The sequence below is a fragment of the Lynx rufus genome, unplaced genomic scaffold (genome assembly GCF_022079265.1).
Source record: "Lynx rufus isolate CCGP_SWC_20201006 ecotype Redwood Valley unplaced genomic scaffold, mLynRuf1.p SCAF_14, whole genome shotgun sequence".
Classification (NCBI taxonomy): domain Eukaryota; kingdom Metazoa; phylum Chordata; class Mammalia; order Carnivora; family Felidae; genus Lynx; species Lynx rufus.
In genome coordinates, this window is record NW_025814828.1 from 63,447,761 (window position 1) to 63,466,736 (window position 18,976).

General features: G+C 39.6%; 1 pseudogene; it reads left to right on the forward strand.

Annotated features, from left to right (window-relative positions):
* Window positions 1-8,154: 8,154 nt before the first annotated feature.
* Window positions 8,155-9,185, forward strand: LOC124509130 (annexin A2-like; annotated as a pseudogene).
* Window positions 9,186-18,976: the final 9,791 nt, after the last annotated feature.

Consider the following 18,976-nt stretch of genomic DNA (forward strand, 5'->3'; position numbering starts at 1 on the left):
TTTGATAATACAGATCAGGCTGTTTCTGAAAACTGACTTCTGAACCACATCTATAAGCAAGGGGAAAAATCTCTTCTTACTATTCAAGAGGAAAGAACCCTTGGGGACCTCATACAATATGCCCACTCTGAACCATGTACAGGCCTGAGGTAAAGAAGGAATTTGCTTACTGACAATTTGCTATAGTTTAAGAGGTACCTGGAGGCTGTGAGGTTCAAATAATCCTTTTGTGCCCAGGAATTAACACCTGAAATACCACCACGAGTTTGGACTAAACATCTAGAGCTCAGTTCAAATGTAAGCAAATGCACAGAGGAAGTTTTCTAGTCAGATACCTCAATGAAAGTGAGGGGTATTTGGTCCCCTCCACAGGCACAGGTGTGGGTGAGGCATGGGGAGAAGACCCATACTGTTTGAGGACCCTCCATACTGTTTTCCAGAGTAGCTGCACCAGTTTGCATTCCCACCAACAGTGCAAAAGGGTTCCCCTTTCTCCACATTCTTGCCAACATCTATTTCTTTAGGTGTTAATTTTAGCTATACTTACAGGTGTGAGGTGGTACATCGTTGTGAGTTTTATTTGTATTTCCTTGATGATGAGTGATGTTGAGCATCTTTTCATGTGTCTGTTAGCCATCTGGATGTCTTCTTTAGAAAAGTGTCCATTCATGTCCTCTGCCCATTTTTTCAGTGGATTATTTAGTTTTTGGGTGTTGAGTTTGGTAAGTTCTTTATAAATTTTGGATACTAACCCTTTATCTGATATGTCATTTGCAAATATCTTCTCCCATTCCATCAGTTGCCTCTTAGTTTTATTGTTTCCTTTGCTGTGCAGAAGCTTTTTATCCTGATGAGGTCCCAATAGTTCATTTTTGCTTTTATTTCCCTTGCCTCTGGAGACAGGTAAGAAGTTGTTATAGCCTAGGTCCAAGAGGGTGCTGCCTGCATTCTCCTGTAGGATTTGATGGTTTCTTGTCTCACATTTGGGTCTTTCATCCTTTGCATTTATTTTTGGGTATGGTGTAAGAAAGTGGTCCCATTTCATTCTCTAGATGTCACTGTCCAGTTCTCCTAACACCATTTGCTGAAGAGACTGTCTTTTTTCCATTGGCTACTCTTTCCTGCTTTCTTGAAGATTAGTTGGCCATGGATTTATGGGTCCATTTCTGGCTTTCTATAATCTTCCATTGATCTATGTCTTTGTTTTTGTGCCAGTACTATACCATCTTGATGATTACAGCTTTGTAATACAGCTTAAATTCCAGGATTGTGATGCCTCCAACTTTGATTTTGTTTTTCAATGTTACTTTGGCTACTTGAGGTCTTTTATAGTTCCATACAAATTTTAGGATTGTTTGTTCTAGCTTTGAGAAGAATGCTCGTGCAATTTTGATTAGGATTACATTGAATGTGTAAATTGCTTTGGGTAGTATTGACATTTTAACAATATTTGTTCTTCCAATCCATGAGCATGGAGTATTTTTCCATTTCCTTGTGTCCTCAATTTCTTTCATATGCTTTCTATAGTTGTCAGTATACAGATATTTTACTTCTTTAGTTAGGTTTATTCCTAGGTATTATATTCTTTTTGGTGCAGTTGTAAATGGGATTGATTCCTTGATCTCTTTCTCCTGCTTCAAGATTGGTGTATAGAAATGCAGCCTATTTCTGAACATTGATTTTATATCCTGCAAATTTGCTGAATTCCTGTATCAGCTCTATCAGGTTTTTGGTGGATTCTTTCAGGTTTTCCATGTAGAGTATCATGTGATCTGCAAAGAGTGAATGTTTGACTTCTTCCTTGCTGGTTTGAGTGGATTTTATTCCTTATTGTTGTCTGATTGCTGAAGCTAAGACTTCAAGTACTATGTTGAACAACAGTGGTGAGAGTGGACATCCCTGTCATGTTCCTGATCTTAAGGGGAAAGCTCTCAATTTTTCTCCATTGAGGATGATATTAGCTGTGGGCCTTTCATATATGACCTTTATGATGTTAAGCTATGTTCCTTCTATCCCTGCTTTCTTGAGGGTTTTTATCAAGAAAGGATGCTGTATTTTGTCATATGCTTTTTCTGCATCTTTTGAAAGGATCATATGGTTCTTATCCTTTCTTTTATTATTGTAGTATATCATGTTGATTGATTCAAGAATATTGAACTAGCCCTAAAGCCCAGGAATAAATTCCACTACACTATGATGGTGTATACTTCTTTTAATGTACTGTGGAATTTGATTTGCTAGTATCTTGTTGAGAATTTTTGCATCCTGGTTCATCAGGGATATAGGCCCATAATTCTCCTTTCTCGTGGGGTCATTGTCTGGGTTTGGAATCAAGGTAATTCTGGCTTCATAGAGTGAGACTGGAAGCTTTCCTTCCATTTCTGTTTTTTGGAACATTTTGAGGAGAATAAGGATTAATTCTTCATTTAAATGTCTGGTACAATTCCACTAGAAGGCCATCTAACACAGGGCTCTTAGTTTGTTGGGAGATTTTTGGTAAGTGATTCAATTTCTTTGCTGGTTATGGGCCTGTTCAAATTTCTCTTTCCTCCTGTTTGAATTTTGGTAGTGTGTGAGTGTCTAGGAATTTTTCCATGTCTTCCAAATTGTCCAGTTTGTTGGCATATCACTTTTCATAGTATTCTCTAATAATTGTTTGTATTTGTGTGATGTTGGTTGTGATATCTCCTCTTTCATGATTTTGTCTATTTGGGTCATTAATCTTTTCTTTTTGAGGAGTCTGGCTAGGGGTATCAATTCGGTTTAAACTTTCAAAAAACCAGCTCTTAGTTTCATTGATCTGTTCCACTTTTTTTTTTATTCTATATCATTTATTTCTGCTCTAATCTTTATTATTTCCCTTCATCTGCTGACTTTGGGGTTTATTTGCTGCTCCTTTTCTTTCTCCTTTAGGTGTAAGGTTAGGTTGTGTATTTGGGACTTTTCTTGCTTCTTGAAAAAGGCATGAATTGCAAATGTATTTTCCTCTTCGTATTGCCTTTGCTGCATCCCAAGGGTTTGGACTATCATGTTTTCATGTTCATTTGCTTCCATATATTTTTCAATTTCTTTTTTAATTTCCTGGTTACCCCATTCATTATTTAGTAGGATGCCCCCCTTTTTTAAATAAGGACTTTTTGTTTATTTTTTCAAGTTTACTTATTTATTTTTAGAGAAAGAGTGAGAGAGTGAACATGGGAGAGGCAGAGAGAGAGGGAGAGAGAGAATGCCAACCAGGGTCCACGCTGTCAGCACAGAGCCTGATGTGGGGTTTAAACTCATGAACCATGATATCACGACCTGAGCTGAAACCAAGAGTCAGATGTTTGAACCATCCAGGTGCCCCTTTTTTACATTTTTAAAAAATATTTATTTTTGAGAGAGAGAGAGAGAGAGAGCAGGGGGAGGGGCATAGAGAGACAGAGACAAAGATTCCAAAGCAGGCTCTAGGCTCCGAGCTGTCAGCACAGAGCCTGACACAGGGCTCAAACTTGTGAACCATGAGATCATGACCTGAGCTGAAGTCTGACACTAAACTGAGATGCCCCAAGAAGGATGTTCTTTAACCTCCATGCTCTATTATTTATTATTTCCTTCCTTCTAGTGGTTTTCAGTTTTGTTTGTTCTTGTTTTTCTAGCTACTTTAGGTGAAAGGTTAGGTTTTTCTTTTGATATTTTTGTTGCTTCTTTTTTTAAAGATTTTTTAATGTTTTAATTATTTTGAGAGATAAAGAGAGAGCGAGTAGGGTGGAGAAGAGAGAGAGGGAGATACAGATTCTGAAGCAGGCTCCAGGCTCCGAGCTGTCAGCACAGAGCCTGATGTGGGGCTCGAACTCACAAGTTTCAAGACCATGATCTTAGCCAAAGTCGGACACGTAACCAATTGAACCATCCAGGTGCCCCTTGTTGCTTCTTGATGTAAGCTTGTATTGTTATAAACTTCCCTCTTAGAACTATTTTTGCTACATCCCAAAGGTTTTGGACCATTGTGTTTTCATTCTCATTTGTTTCCATGTAATTTATAATTTCTTCTTTGATTTCTTGGTTGACTCATTCATTGTTTACTAGCATGTTATTTAGCCTCCACGTACTTGTGATCTTTCCAGATATTTTCTTGTGTTTGATTTCTAGTTGCATAGTGTTCTCAGAAAAGTTGCATGAGGGGTGCCTGGGTGGCTGAGTTGGTTAAGTGTCTGACTTCAGCTTAGGTTATGATCTCGCAGTTCATGAGTTCGAGCACTGCATCGGGCTCTGTGCTGACAGTTCAGAGCCTGGAGCTCCTTTAGATTCTGTATCTCCCTCTCTCTCTCTCTGCCCCTCCCTCACTCATGCTGTGCCCCTCTCTCTCAAAAATAAATAATAAAACATTAATAGAAACTTAAAAATTAAAAAAAAAGATGCATGATATGACTTCTTTCTTTTTTAATTAGTTGAGACTTGCTCTGTGATGTAATATGTGATCTATTCTGAAGAATATTCCATGAGTACTTGAAGAGAATGTGTATTGTGTTGTTTTGGGATGGAATGTTCTGAATATACCTTTTAAATCCATCTAGTCCAGTGTGTCATTCAAAGCCACTGTTTCCTTGTTGATTTTCTGTTTGGATTATATGTTTATTGATGTAATGGTGTGATAAAGCCCGGTACTATTATTGGATTATTATAGATTAGTACTTTTATGTTCGTTATTAACTGTTTAATGTATCTGGGTGCTCCCATTTGGGTACATAAATATTTATAATTGTTATACCTTCTTGCTGGATTTTCCCTTTTATTATTATATAGTGTCCTTCTTTATCTCTTGTTTAACAGTCTATATTAATTTGATGATTGCTTAAATTTGAATCCATTACTTACTCTTCTTCCTCCCACACAAGTTTTAGGTAAATGGAGTCATATTTTACATGCTTTTATTTTGTGAATCCCTTGACTGATTTTTATAAAAACACTTATTTTTATTGCTTTATGCTTCTACTTTTCATGCCCTCCTTGTGGTCTTTTCTTTCCACTCAAAGAGTCCTCTTTTTTAAATGTTTATTTATTTTTGAGGGAGAGAGACAGAGTGTGTGTGGGGAAGGACAGTGAGAGAAGAAGACACAGAATTTGAAGCAGGCTCCAGGCACTGAGCTGTCAGCACAGAGCCTGATGCGGGGCTCAAACTCATGAATCTCAAGATCATGATCTGAGCCGAAGTCAGATGCTTATCTGATTGAGCCACCCAGGCAACCCAAAAAGTCCTCTTTAATATTTCTTGTAGGGCTGGTTTAATGGCCATGAATTATTTTAGTTTTTGTCTGTCTGGAAAACCTTGTATTTTTCCTTCCATTCTGAATGATAGATAGCCTTGCTGGATAGAGTATTTTTGGCTGCAGATTTTTCCCTTTCAACACTTTGAATGTATCATGCCATCCCCTTCTGGCCTGCAAAGTTTCTGCTGAAAAATCCCCTGGTAGGCTTATGGGGTTTCCCTTGTATGTAACTGTCCTCTTTTCTCTTGCTGCATTAAAATATTTTCTTTGTCTCCACTTTTTGATATTTTAATTAGTATGTGTCTTGGTGTGGACCTCCTTGGGTTGATTTTGCAGTAGGATCTCGGTACCTACTGGATCTGGATATATGTTTCCTTCCCCTGATTAGGGAAGTTTTCAGCTATTGTTTCTTCAAATAAGTCTTTTGCCCCCTTTTCTCTTTCTTCTGAGATCCATATAATGATGATGATATTATATTTGATGGAGTCACTGAGTTCCCTAAGTTTATTCTCACTTTGCATATTTTTTCTCTCACATGCTCAGCTTGATTATATTGCATTACTCTGTCCTTCATGACACTGATTTGTTCTTCTGCTCCTCTGGCCTGCTGTTTATTCCATCTAGTGTATGTTTTCTTTCAATTATTGTGTTCTTCATGTCTGACTGGTTATTTTTGTTCTCTGTAGTAAGGGTCTCACTGTTGTCCTCCACTCTCTTATCCAGTCCACTGAGTGTTTTTATGATCGTTGCTTTAAATTTTCTATCAGGCATATTACTTATCTCCATTTCACTTAGGTCTCTCGTGATTTTGTCTTATTTTTTTCATTTGGGACAGATTCCTCAGTCTCATCTTTTTGCCTTATTTTCTGTGTCTATTCCTGTGTGCTAGGAAAGTCAGCTACCTCTCCTGCTCTTGAAGGTAATGGCCTTATAAAGAAAAGGTCCTATAGTGCCCTGTAGTGTAGGGTTCCCTGTTCTCTATAACCTGTTGATTCAGGTACTGTCTTTTTTTGTGTTGCATGTGTCCTGTTATTGTGTCCTGGCCACTCTTTCCATCAGTCCAGTTGTCTGGAGAGGCTCCCTTTGCCTGTTGTCATCAGTGTTTTGTCCTTGGCCAGGTGGGTTGCATTTTAACCATGTGTGCTCTGCTCTGTTTACAAAATGAGACCTTCCACTGCCAGAATTGAGGTCTTGGGTCAGGAGATGAGTTGCTTTCAAGGTTTTCACCAGTCTTCTGGAGGAGGGGACCTGCACTGCTGATACTAGGCAAGCATGACTGGAAAGGGCAGCTCCACAGAAGTGTGGGTAGCAGGGCTTGATGCAAACAAGTTAGGTATCAAGTGTCAGAGCTGTGCTGGCTTCCACAAGTGGCCATGTGTCTATTCTGGGGGATCTGGGAAGGAAATGGCACCTGCCAGCTCCTTTGTTCCTGGTGGGGTCTCCCTGTGATCCCTGTCTCTCTGGGGCATGCTCTGAGATGAATAAATAACTCTCCCTCCTCTGTACCCCAGGCATTTTTCAAACTGCTGCTTCTATCCTTTATCTCCAGTGGCTGTCATACTGTCTCCTTAAGGGAAGAGACTCAGCTTCCTACCACCCTCTTGGCTCTCCCAGAGCTGAGCCTGTTGATTTTTTAAAATTCCAGGCTTTAAATCCCATTGGTTGTAAGAACTCATGAAATTCGACCCATCTTGCTTTCAAAGTCAAATGTTATGGGGATTTGTCTTCCCCAAGCAGGTTGCCCTGGGTGATAGTCTATTTCTTGCCCTTTATCACACCCTCAGCTCCCTCTTGACCTCAGTTGTGTATAGTCCATTTTGCTCCCAAACCACATCTCTGCCTTCCCACTTTCTATGTGGCCTCTTCTCTACCTCTTCCTTCCTTCTTCTATGTGGTCTCTTCTCTACCTTTAGCTATGGAGACTGTTCTTCCAGTCTTTGCACTGCTTTCTGGGTTAATTATGCTGATATGAGTGTTACATAGTTGTATCCATGGGATGAGGTGAACATAGGGTCCTCTTATTCTGCCATCTTCCCCTGAATTTTATAGTGTGCATTTAAAGAGTGAGAATGTATTTCATATATTTATATTTTTATTTTTTAATTTAAAAACATAATTGTAATCTCTATGCACAGTTCAAGATTCAAAAGTGGCTTCCTATGGGCACTGTTACACCCAAAAGCCTTCTTCATTACCGTGTGGGCACACTCAGATTGCCCACTCTGATCTGCTTTAGTCCTACTTCAAACTGACAGCCTCCACAATTTTCCTAGGTTTTTCCATAGTTTTTAGTTGGAATTTCCCTTTCTACTGTTCTTAAAAGTATTTATTTATTCATCATTCATTCAAATCCATGAATCATTTGTGAGTACCCACTATTTGCTAGCAGCTGAGAATAAAATTATAAACAAAAGCAGACACAGCCCTTTCTTATGATCTGGAGCTTGCAGTTAGTACTTTAAAGTGGGAAGAGCTTGGACACAGCATGAAGGTTTAGTTTCAGCTCTTCATGACTTGGGATACAGTGTCGTCATCTGTAGCATGGGATAGTAATGCAACCTATCTCACAAGATTATAGTTAGAGTCAATAAAGTAGTGCAAGTAATTCATAAAGCAGAGTTTCTGGAACATAGCAGCTGCTTCGAGAATATTAACCTGTCTTTTTCCATGTACTTAGTATTTTCCTTCTCCAACCTTTCCAAAATAATAATAGTTACTGTAGCAAACATTTATATTGGTTTTATTATGTGTCAGGCACTATTCTAAATGTTTCACACCTATTAGCTCATTCAAGCCGTAAAAAACCCTATGAAATAGATAATAGTTTCTCCATTTCCAGATTAGGAATTTAAAGCACAACTTAAACAACTTGCCCAAGCTCCACAACAAGGGACACTTGCAGCTCTCGGTGCCTGGACCAGCTTCTTTCAAAATGTCTACTGTTCATGAAATTCTCTGCAAGCTCAGCTTGGAGAGTGATCACTCCACACCCCAAGTTCATATGGGTCAAACCATACACCAATTTTGACGCTGAGCATGATGCTCTGAAAATTGAAATGGCAACCACAACCAAAGCTGTGGATAAGGTTACCATTGTCAATATTTTGGCCAACCACAGCAATGAACAGAGACAGGATATTGCCTTTACCTACTGAAAAAGGACCAAAAAGGAATTTGCATGAGCACTAAAGTCAGCCTTGTCTGGCCACCTGGAGACCATGATTCTGGGCCTATTCAAAATATCTGTTCAGTATGAGGCTTCTGAGCTAGAAGCCTCCATGAAGGGGCTGGGAACTGATGAGGACTCCTTCACTGAGATCATCTGCTCAAGGATCAACCAGGAGCTTCAGGAAATTAACGGAGTTTACAAGGATATATACAAGACTGATCTAGAGAAGGACATTGTTTCAGACACATCTGGTGACTTCTGCAAGCTGAAGAAGAGCAGAGGTATAGAAGAGCAGAGGATGGCTCTGTAATTGCTTGTGAACTGATTGACCAAGATGCCTGGGATCTCTATGATGCTAGGATTGAAGAGGAAAGGAATGATGTGCCCAAATGGATCAGCATCATGACCAAGCAGAGTATGTTTCACCTCCAGAAAAGTATTTGTCAAGTACAAGAGCTACAGCCATTATGACATGCTGGAAAGCATCAAGAAGGAGATCCAAGGAGACCTGGAAAATGCTTTCCTGAACTTGGTCCAGTGCATTCAGAACAAACCCCTGTATTTTGTTGACTCACTGTACAACTCCAGGGGGAATTGCGATAAAGTCCTGATTAGAATAATGGTCTCTCGCAGTGAAGTGGACATGTTGAAAATTAGGTCTGAATTCAAGAGAAAAGTATGCCAAATCCCTGTACTACTGCATCCAGCAAGACACAAAGTGGAGTTACCAGAAAACACTGCTGTACCTGTGTGGTGGAGATGACTGAGGTCCACAACAGCATGGGTGTCAGGAGTGGTGCTCCTTTAGTTCTAGCTAAGAGTTCTAGAAATTAGCTTGTGACTAACAGTCCCCTTATGCCCATCCCTGAAAGGATTATGTTAGCATTGCCCCCTTCCCACCCTTATTTAAGCTGCCTAAGCATTTCCTGCCTCTCATGTCTAGTCTCTCCTTTTATCCAAAGAAATGAACATTCCAAGGAGTTGGAAGTGAAATCTATGATGTGAAACAGTTTACCTCTTGTGTACTGTGTCATAGACAGATGAATAAACTGAATTTTGCTTAAAAAAAACCAACTTGCCCAAGATCACATAGTCAATGAGAGTGATATGATTTGAAGCAAAACAATTTAGTGCCAGTCTCTGTAACTATTCTTTGTTCCTCATAAACATTTCTATGGCTATGGGTCCCTGTTCTCCCACCTCCAAAATTCATTTCTGTCTTTTCATTCATTCAACAGATACTTATTAAAGACCTATAATGTGCCAGGCACTGTTCTAGTTATAGTGCTATAACAGTGAACAAGGTCTGCCAACATGAAATATCTAGTGGGGTATAACAGGTGAAGAGTGGTGAGAGAAAATGAATTAATCTATAATATAGCATCATGTAGTTGTATGTGTTTGAAGTAAATAAAGTAGAGATGAATTTTATTTGCTTTGAACCGGTCACTAGTTGCAAATTAAGGCAGTTTCTCTTCTTTGAAGAAGGTCAGATTTGCTGCCTATTGTTCTGGGATCATAGGAAGGCACATGGCTTCTGTGACAGCTTTTTTCTCATTTAATTCCCTCTTGCCTGCTGAAATAGCAGAAAACTGCAGGTTATTCTCTTTCAGAAGCCCAAGCTCCTGAGGTGCCTGCCCACTTATTCCTGTTTCACAGGACCCAAATCTTTCTCAGTCCATTTACAAAACAAAAATTACAAGGTACCCTGAGGCTGGAGAAAGCTCAGGTCTCTCCCAGCTCAAATTCTCAGCTCTTCACAGGTCTCAGAAGCTTTCTTCCCAGCCCTGCCACAAGTGGATCATCTCACAACATTCCAAACAAGTCAGTCCGACATGATCAAAATATTTCCAACATCCAATAATCATCTGTTCCACTTTTGGCCCTTTAAGCCAGGGCACTCTGCCATGCACCATGCATCATAACATCAAGCTTAAAAGCAAAGCAGCCAGCTATTTTACCAGAAAAATGGGTTTATTAAGGAATAGAAGCAGAAATGCAATTCAGGATATGTAAGGTATAGGAAACCATGTGCAAGCCCAGAGATCAAAGGAGAGGAACATTACTTTAAAGAGAAAAAGAGGATTCTTGGGGGTTATCTTTTGAATGATAGTGTAATCAGGGCACGGGGATGCAAAAGCACCTGACTCTGGGGGTTGCAAACAGACCAGGCTTGGCCACTTGCCAATGACAAAATCCAAAAGTATAGAAATGAGTGGTGGTGAAACAAGAAAGGAATTTGGTTCAGTGAGGCCAACACCAGGAAGACGGTGGACTAATGTCTCAAAGCCTGTCTCCAAAATGCTGAAAATACTGCTAGGTTTATGTAAGGAAAATGTGGGACAAAGGTCAGTGAGCACATGCAGCTAGGCCGTAAAGGTCAGGTTGATCATTGTTTTCAGTTCAATCATGTGGGGTCTTGCTGGTGTCAGGGCAGTCATTATTGCTTGAAGGAGTAGTTTTGGTTCCCATCACAGTATGTTTTGCCCACGGGGTCTTTTTCCTAAGTTAAAAGATAAGCCGGAAAGAAGAAGTTAATCAATTAAAAACTACAGACTGAGGTCAAAATGGAGGTAGTTGTAGTCCTCACTCACTAGTCCTCTTTCAAAAGCCAGAGTTCAGGGTGGTGATGATTTCTCATCAGTGGAGTGGTGGTATTTTCTTATTGGTTGAGCTCGTTGCTGGGCAAGGAGAAATTATTCCTTTCTCCTGCCAGAGTAGCAAAGTAGGCCTCTTCCTGTTAGGGTCTGCAATTGAAAATGAGTGGTAGTTATACAGGCTGGCTGGGTTTGAGGACACAGAGGGGGTCCCACAGTACCAGCCCAGAGGGTCCTTGGCTTCACACAGAATAGAAATCAAAGTGAGCTGAGAATAAGTAAAAGTAAAGTTTATTGAAGGCATAGAGAGTGTAGATATGGACAGAGCATCTGGGAGACTCAGAAATGAAAGAAGAGTGAGCCTCATTCTTTGCTTGGGGCCTAGGGTTTTTATTGAGAATAATAGTTTGGTGCACGTGTCTTTCTTAGTAATCTAGGAAGAAAGATGAGTGGTTAGATGTTCTTCCTAAGTCACTTGTGCCCTAGAGTCAGGGGTCTGGATGAATGAGTGATCTTGGAAAATGTTCATGATGACCCCACCTGGTCACACCTTATATATTATCTGTTGTGCTGGAAGACTCCAAAGAGATGATTAAATCCTTGACCCTTACAAGGAAGACATGCATTATCTATCCTATAAGGTATGTGTAGGGGGAAGAGGGTGTAAATACTAGCAACAGAAGCAGGAAAATGAGAGAAAAATCAGTTTTTCGTGGTGTCCCTTTAGCTTCTCTGCCTCAGTAGGGCATGAGAATTGTCCCTAATGGCCTATCAACTCCATTCTAAATGAAATGAAGTATTCAGTTGCACAATACCTATAAAAACAAATCAAGAAAATTTGTGTAACACATTCACTCCATCAAACAAACTATAAAGCCCACTTTTGATATTAGGAACTGTCTCTGGTGTGTGCCCAGACCCTAATTCTCATGAGCCCATTTCAGCTCCCTTTTTTGTTGTTTACAGACCTTGATCCAGTGAACCATTTTGGACTCCCATATGATTCTGCCCCCAAGCACCTTCTATCTCATAAGCTGCTGTTGGTAAGAGGCTCTTGGGAGGTTTCTCCTTCCAGACAGTTCCCTGGTAGATCTTAGCAATTAAGAGTGTAGGTTCTGGCATCAAAGAGCTTGGGTTATATTCCTAGTCCTGCTACTTCTTAGCTTTGTAGCTATGATATAGTGACTTAAAATAAGAAATATAGACATGGTGTTTGTTCTGTTTCTGACACAGAGCTCCTAAAACCCTTGGAATTTCCTAAGCAATAAGAGCAATAAAGATGTCATTTGCTATGTTAACAAGATGACTTTTGGACCACACCTAAGGAAGGTAGCTGGTTGCTAGGGAACCAACCATGTGAATAGAGGGTTGGAACTGTTACAGGAGGGTGGGAGAGATGCTAGTCCTTGTCTCATGGAGTCATGAAGAATGGATTTCCTGGACAACAGAGAGTGACCAAAGCTATAGGGTTTATTAAGGGAAAGTACAAAGCTCTCAAGAATGAGAGGGTTCCCGACTGGCTTGCTGCCAAGGGTCTTTGTCTTTGACTTTTTATTGGGACCTTATCAGGAACTGTAAAACAGTTTGTGAGATTCTATTCATGGCACCAAGCATGGCCAGATCTGGAATACTTTTATCCTTTTTCTTCCAAAATCCTCTCCGTAGCTATAGCCTCCCACCTGCATCGGCAGGGGGTGGGGGCAGGGGATACAATGGCACTAGCACGGAGGAGTAGAAGGAGTAGGAGGGCAGAGGCCCTGCCTCTTTGGTGAGCCTTGGGCCTGGATGGAGCCTGCAGCTTCAATCAGCCTCCCCAAGGATCCCTTATCTATCCCTGCTTACTGTAAACCCTTTCCATACTCAGAACTTTCAGTCTTACCCTCTGACCTATGGGAAGGGTTGGAGCTGGAGGTTGAATCAGTCACCAATGACCAATGATTTAATCAATCATGGCTATGTAGTGAAACCTCCATAAAAACCCAAAAGGACAGGTTCAGAGAGCTTCCAAGTTGATGGACACATGGAAATGCTGGAAAGAAGTGGGCTGGGAAAGGGCATGGAAGTTCCATGCCCCATCCCCATATCTTGCCCTATGCATCTCTTCCATATGGATGTTTCTGAGTATATTTTTATAACAAGCTGGTAATAATTTAGTAAGAAAAATGTTTCTCTGTGTTCTGTGAGCTGCCCTAGCATATTAATCAAACCCAAGGAGGGGGCCATTGGAATCTCCAATCTATAGTCAGTAGATCAGAAGCACAGGTGACAAACTGGACTTTCAATTGGCATCTGAAGGTGGGGAGGGGGAAGTCTTGTGAAACTGAGCTCTTAATCTGTGGGATCTGATGCTATTTCCAGGTAGACAGCGTCAGAATTGAGCTGAATTGTAGGACACCCAGTTCCTGTCACAGAATTGCTTGGTGGTCTGGAAAAACTCACACACATTGAAATTAGGTACAAAATATTAGTAACCATTAGCCTTGATTTGCCTGTACAAAATAGGAATAATCATACTTCTAGAGTTATTGCATGCAAAGTGCTTAGCACAGAAAATGCTCAATAGATGAACTATAAAACATATTGTTATCCTTCTGGGTCCTGTTCTTGGGTATCTCCTCATTCTTTGTATGGGCCCTGGGAAATCTTATCTACTCCATAGTTTCAAATACTAGGAATATGTTGATGACTCCTAGATTTTACTCTAGCCCAGAGTTATCTCTAGAGCTATTCAAAGTGCTCATAAGTTTTAAGATAAGGAGCTTGGCTAGACTGATGCATATCAACATACCATTTCCTTCCTTGAGAAAGTCTATCAAAAAAATCAGCTGAACTAAATAAAAGTATGCACAGTAAAATAGTTGACTTACAATCTAGCTAAAATTCCTTATCTTATCACACACCAGCAACTGAGAAAGAGTTTGCAGACACACATGGAGTTGCAAAGATATTTCTAACTGGATATTCCATAAACACCTGACCTCCCCATTAATGAAGATAAAACAATAGCAGACAGCCTCTATCTTTCTAGACCAATGTCACAGACATGCTCACCACCATCACTACTACTATATTTAGTCACTGTTTCTGATATATTACCATGTCGGTCCTGTATCTGTGCACAGATCCCCATAACTGACTATGGGCAGACTATTCCCCTCCTAACTCTGGAAACCTGACTTTCTGCAGAATTTTTAGCTCTGCTTATATTTTTGGTTTTGGCAACTCCATTTTTGTCTTGGCTCCATGGATCCCAGTCTATGCTTCATCCAGGCTCCCCATCAGAGACTGAGGGTTTGATAGCATGTTACCTAGAGCCAATAGTTTCTGTGACCCACTGTCACCCACATGGAATCAAGGACCTTCAGATACGTGTGTCAAGTTAAGGATGCAGCTGGAGACTCTGCTCTACCTGCACCCTAATACCTCCTCAAATTAATATTAAAAGAGAAGCTTTGCTAGCCTATACTTTGAATGTGCTCCACCAAGAAGGTAGGTACATGCCACATCCACTGAAACTGCTTCGTCTTCTTGAAATCATAGAAATGGTTGGGGTTTGACCTACATCTCACCCCCAATTACAGGGGAGGGAGACATTCTATGTTTCCATGGGGCTGTAGTTAAGAGGCTCTAACCTCCAGCTTATTCCTGACCCAAAAAGCCCAGTTTCCAACCCAACCAAAACTAGCTTCCAAGTGACTGGGAAGCCTAGAAACCCATTTAGTACCAACTCCCACAGAGCTGCTGTCATTAGCCATCAAAATTTCCCAGTTTCTCCTCATTCTCAGCTTCTGTTCAGTGAAGATCCATGCCTTCACTCTTGCACAGAAATACATACATTCTGTACTTTATTTCCCACTATGACCACCAACATTGTCTATCATCTAGTTAACTCTTACTTGTCTTTAAATTGTAGCCCAAATCTTCCTTGAACACTTAAATATCCTCTATGCCCCATAATAACACACTCATTCATAATATTTACCAAATGTACAATTTTTATATCTCTTGCAATTGTACACACACGTTTGTGATTCAACCTCATGAAGGGGAACTATACAAGGACAGACCATGTCTAGTTTTGCTCAGTCTATATCCCCAGCACCAGCATAGCACCAACCTCATATTAGGGACTCTGATAAATATTCACTGGCTGAATGACATGAATGAATTTTTAGTATGGACCACTTCCTGCTAATCTCTGACTTCTGGAAACAACACTGCAACTCAGTCACAGAGCAAAACCAAAAGGCCCAGTTCAAAGAGGGCTACAAAATAGAGACTTTTTTCCAATCCAACCTCAGTACAAATACACAACCCTATCTTTCAGTTTATGTAATGCCCCTATTATCTTTTAGTGATTATTGAATAGGATCTATGCTACTTTATTCTTTTGTCAACTTGGGTACACTGGAAACTATATTTCCCAAAATCCTTTTCCTTGGACAGTGTTTGCTTAGAGTTCGGAAAAAGTGAGATTGTTAGAGATTTCAGAGGCTGAAGTAAAGCAGTAGTCATTACACTAAAAATGTCACCTTTGGTTAGAAGCAGGAAGAGACAGAGGCATGGATATATTTCAATTTGCCCTCATGTTTTTCTGCTCCATCTCCAACATTTATTCCTTACCTAAGGCTCACCACCGGATACTTCACTGCAACCTCACTGAGACAGTATAACCAAACAAAGCCAGCAATCTTCCATAGTTTTCTGCATCAGCCCCTTTCACAGCCCAACTCTCACAGCCTGACATGCCTTTTAGATTTCTCTCCAAATTCCAACTTTTACACCTCCTCTGGAGCTGATTAGTAATCTTTATGGTGATCTTTGAACTATTCTTTTCAGACCTTTATTTCTCTCCTGCAATATGTTCCTCCCACAATTGTAAGAGGTCTTTTTTTTCATAAGAGGTGTAACCATAAGGATATCACAAATCTCTTATACCATAGAACTGCCCTCATAATTGTACTCTGAGTGATACAAGATCCTAAACAAACTACTGAATTAAAGTATCATTGATTTTTAAAAAATATATATGGTAGAATTGGAAGAGAGGTAGAATTAGAATTATTTCATCTTGTCTTACTTCCTACACTTCCTGAATCTGCCATCTTCACTTTCTTGTCTCCCAATATGAAGGAATATGAAAAGCTTTCAAATCCATTTGCTTATCTTCACTTTTTGTAATTTTTTTAATTACTCAGGTAATACACAAGTAGAATGAATTCTCATCATAAAATATCTACAAATTTTCTCAATAAAAAAATTTCAAAATGTTAGCCATACAAAAGTATATAAAGTAAAAATGAAAGCCTCTCTTCATCATCACTGTCCTTTCTATATTACTCCCCCAGAGATAACTCCAATGCTAACAATTTTGTGTACATCTTTTCACAAATTTTCCTATGTACATGCAAACACATGTATAGAATTTGAGGTGTTTGATTTTTCACAAAAATTGGATCATACTCTATACATTTTTATGATACCTACTCCTTTCATTTAAAAATATGCTTTGTAGACCTCTGTATGCCAGGATAGATAGGTCTGTTCCAATTTGTTAACAACTGCACAGTGGTATTTCATAGCAAAGAGGTACAATAATTTATTTAATCTTTCGACTACAGATGAACCATTAGGTAGTTTATAATCTTTTAAAACTATAAACATCCTTGTATACATCTCCTTGTACACATGTGCAAGCATTTTTATAAGTGAATTTGCTGCATCAAAGTATATTTGCATTTTAAAATTTGATATAATAGTGCCAAATTGTCTAACAGAATGGCCATGTGGATCTACATTCCCACCATTCTCTTCATATATGTTCTACACCTCCTTCTTTACTTTCCTTTCTCTCTCGCTGGAATAATCAAGCTGTATAGTTTCTCTGTCTGGGTAACTTTATCTTCATTTCTTTTTCCCCACCTCCTTTACTTTCCTTTCTCTCTCTCTGGATTAAGCCCTTTACTCTTCCTGGTCAATGTTTATTTTTTTTCCCCCCGCCCCTGTCATTTCTCTCTTTGTGCTCTTCCATCAGCACTGCCCCCACCCTGTTCTTTACTTGTAGCTGGTGTTTCTGGTTTTTTTGCTTTTGGATATTTTTGTTTGTTTGTTTGTTTGTTTGTTTTATTTGTGTGTTTGCATGTATTTGTTTCCTGTTTGTCTGTTTTCCTATCCAGGGCTACTTCAAGGAACAAGTAAAAGCACACCTGGTGGAAGGTCCAAAACATCACTATGAGTGGGGAAATAAAATAACCAAAGTCACAACAGAGAGCAAATAAAACTCTCAAAAAAAAACACCTCCTGAAGGGCCAGGCCCTGGGCAGTGTATGACCCCTCTTTAATATAACAGTGCTTGCAAGTGCAGAGCACATAAAAAGTTTTTAAGACTCAAAAGGGACATAAAACTAGCCAAAATGATGAAACGGAAGAATTCTCCTCAAAAGAAACTCCAGAAAGAAGTGATAGCTAAAGAATTGGTAAAAACAGATATAAACAATATAACTAAACAAGAATTTAGAATAATTGTCATAAGATTAATCACTGGGCCTGAAAAAAGCATAGAAGATAGCAGAGAATCTATTGCTGCAGAGATCAAGGAACTAAAAATTAGTCACGATGATTTAAAAAATACTATACATGAGGTGCAAAAGAATGGAAGTGGCCAAAGCACAGATCGAAGAGGCAGAGGGGAGAATAGGAGAAATAGAAGATAAATTAAGGAAAAAGAGAAAGCTGAGAAAAAGAGAGATAAAAAAAAATCCACCATCATGAGGAGAGAATTAGAGAACTAAGTGATTCAATCAAACAGAACAATATACGTATCATAGGAATTCCAGAAGAAGAAGAAAGAGAAAGGGGCTGAAGGTGCACTTGAACAAATCATAGCTGAGAACTTCTCCAATCTGGAGACAGAAACAGACATTGAAATCCAAGAGTCACAGAGAACTCCCTTCAGACGTAACTTGAATCAATCTTCTGCATGACATATCATAGTGAAACTGGCAAAATACAAGGATAAAGAAAGAATTCTGAAAGCAGCTGGGGATAAACTTGCCTTAGCACACAAAGGTAGACACATAAGAGTAGTAGCAGACCTATCTACTGAAACTTGGCAGCCAGAAGGAAGTGGCAGGAAATCTTCAATGTGATGACCAGGAAAAATATGGAGCCAAGAATCCTTTATCCAACAAGCCTGTCATTCAGAATAGAAGGAGAGATAAAGGTCTTACCAAACAAACAAAAACTGAAGGAATTCGTCACCACTAAACAAGCTGTACAAGAGATCCTAAGGGGGATTCCGTGAGTGAAATGTTGCAAGGACCACAAAGTACCAGAGACACCACTACAAGCATGAAACCTACAGACATCACAATGACTCTAAACCCATATCTCTCCATAACGACACTGAATGTAAATGGACTAAATGCTCCAACCAAAAGACCTAGGGTATCAGAATGGATTAAAAAAAAAAAGACCCATCTATTTGCTGTCTACAAGAGACTCATTTTATTTTTTTTTTTTTTTTTTTTTTTATGAAGTTTATTGACAAATTGGTTTCCATACAACACCCAGTGCTCATCCCAAAAGGTGCCCTCCTCAATACCCATCACCCACCCGCCCCTCCCTCCCACCCCCCATCAACCCTCAGTTTGTTCTCAGTTTTTAACAGTCTCTTATGCTTTGGCTCTCTCCCACTCTAACGTCTTTTTTTTTTCTCCCTTCCCCTCCCCCATGGGTTCCTGTTGAGTTTCTCAGGATCCACATAAGAGTGAAACCATATGGTATCTGTCTTTCTCTGTATGGCTTATTTCACTTAGCATCACACTCTCCAGTTCCATCCACGTTGCTACAAAAGGCCATATTTCATTTTTTCTCATTGCCACGTAGTATTCCATTGTGTATATAAACCACAATTTCTTTATCCATTCATCAGTTGATGGACATTTAGGCTCTTTCCATAA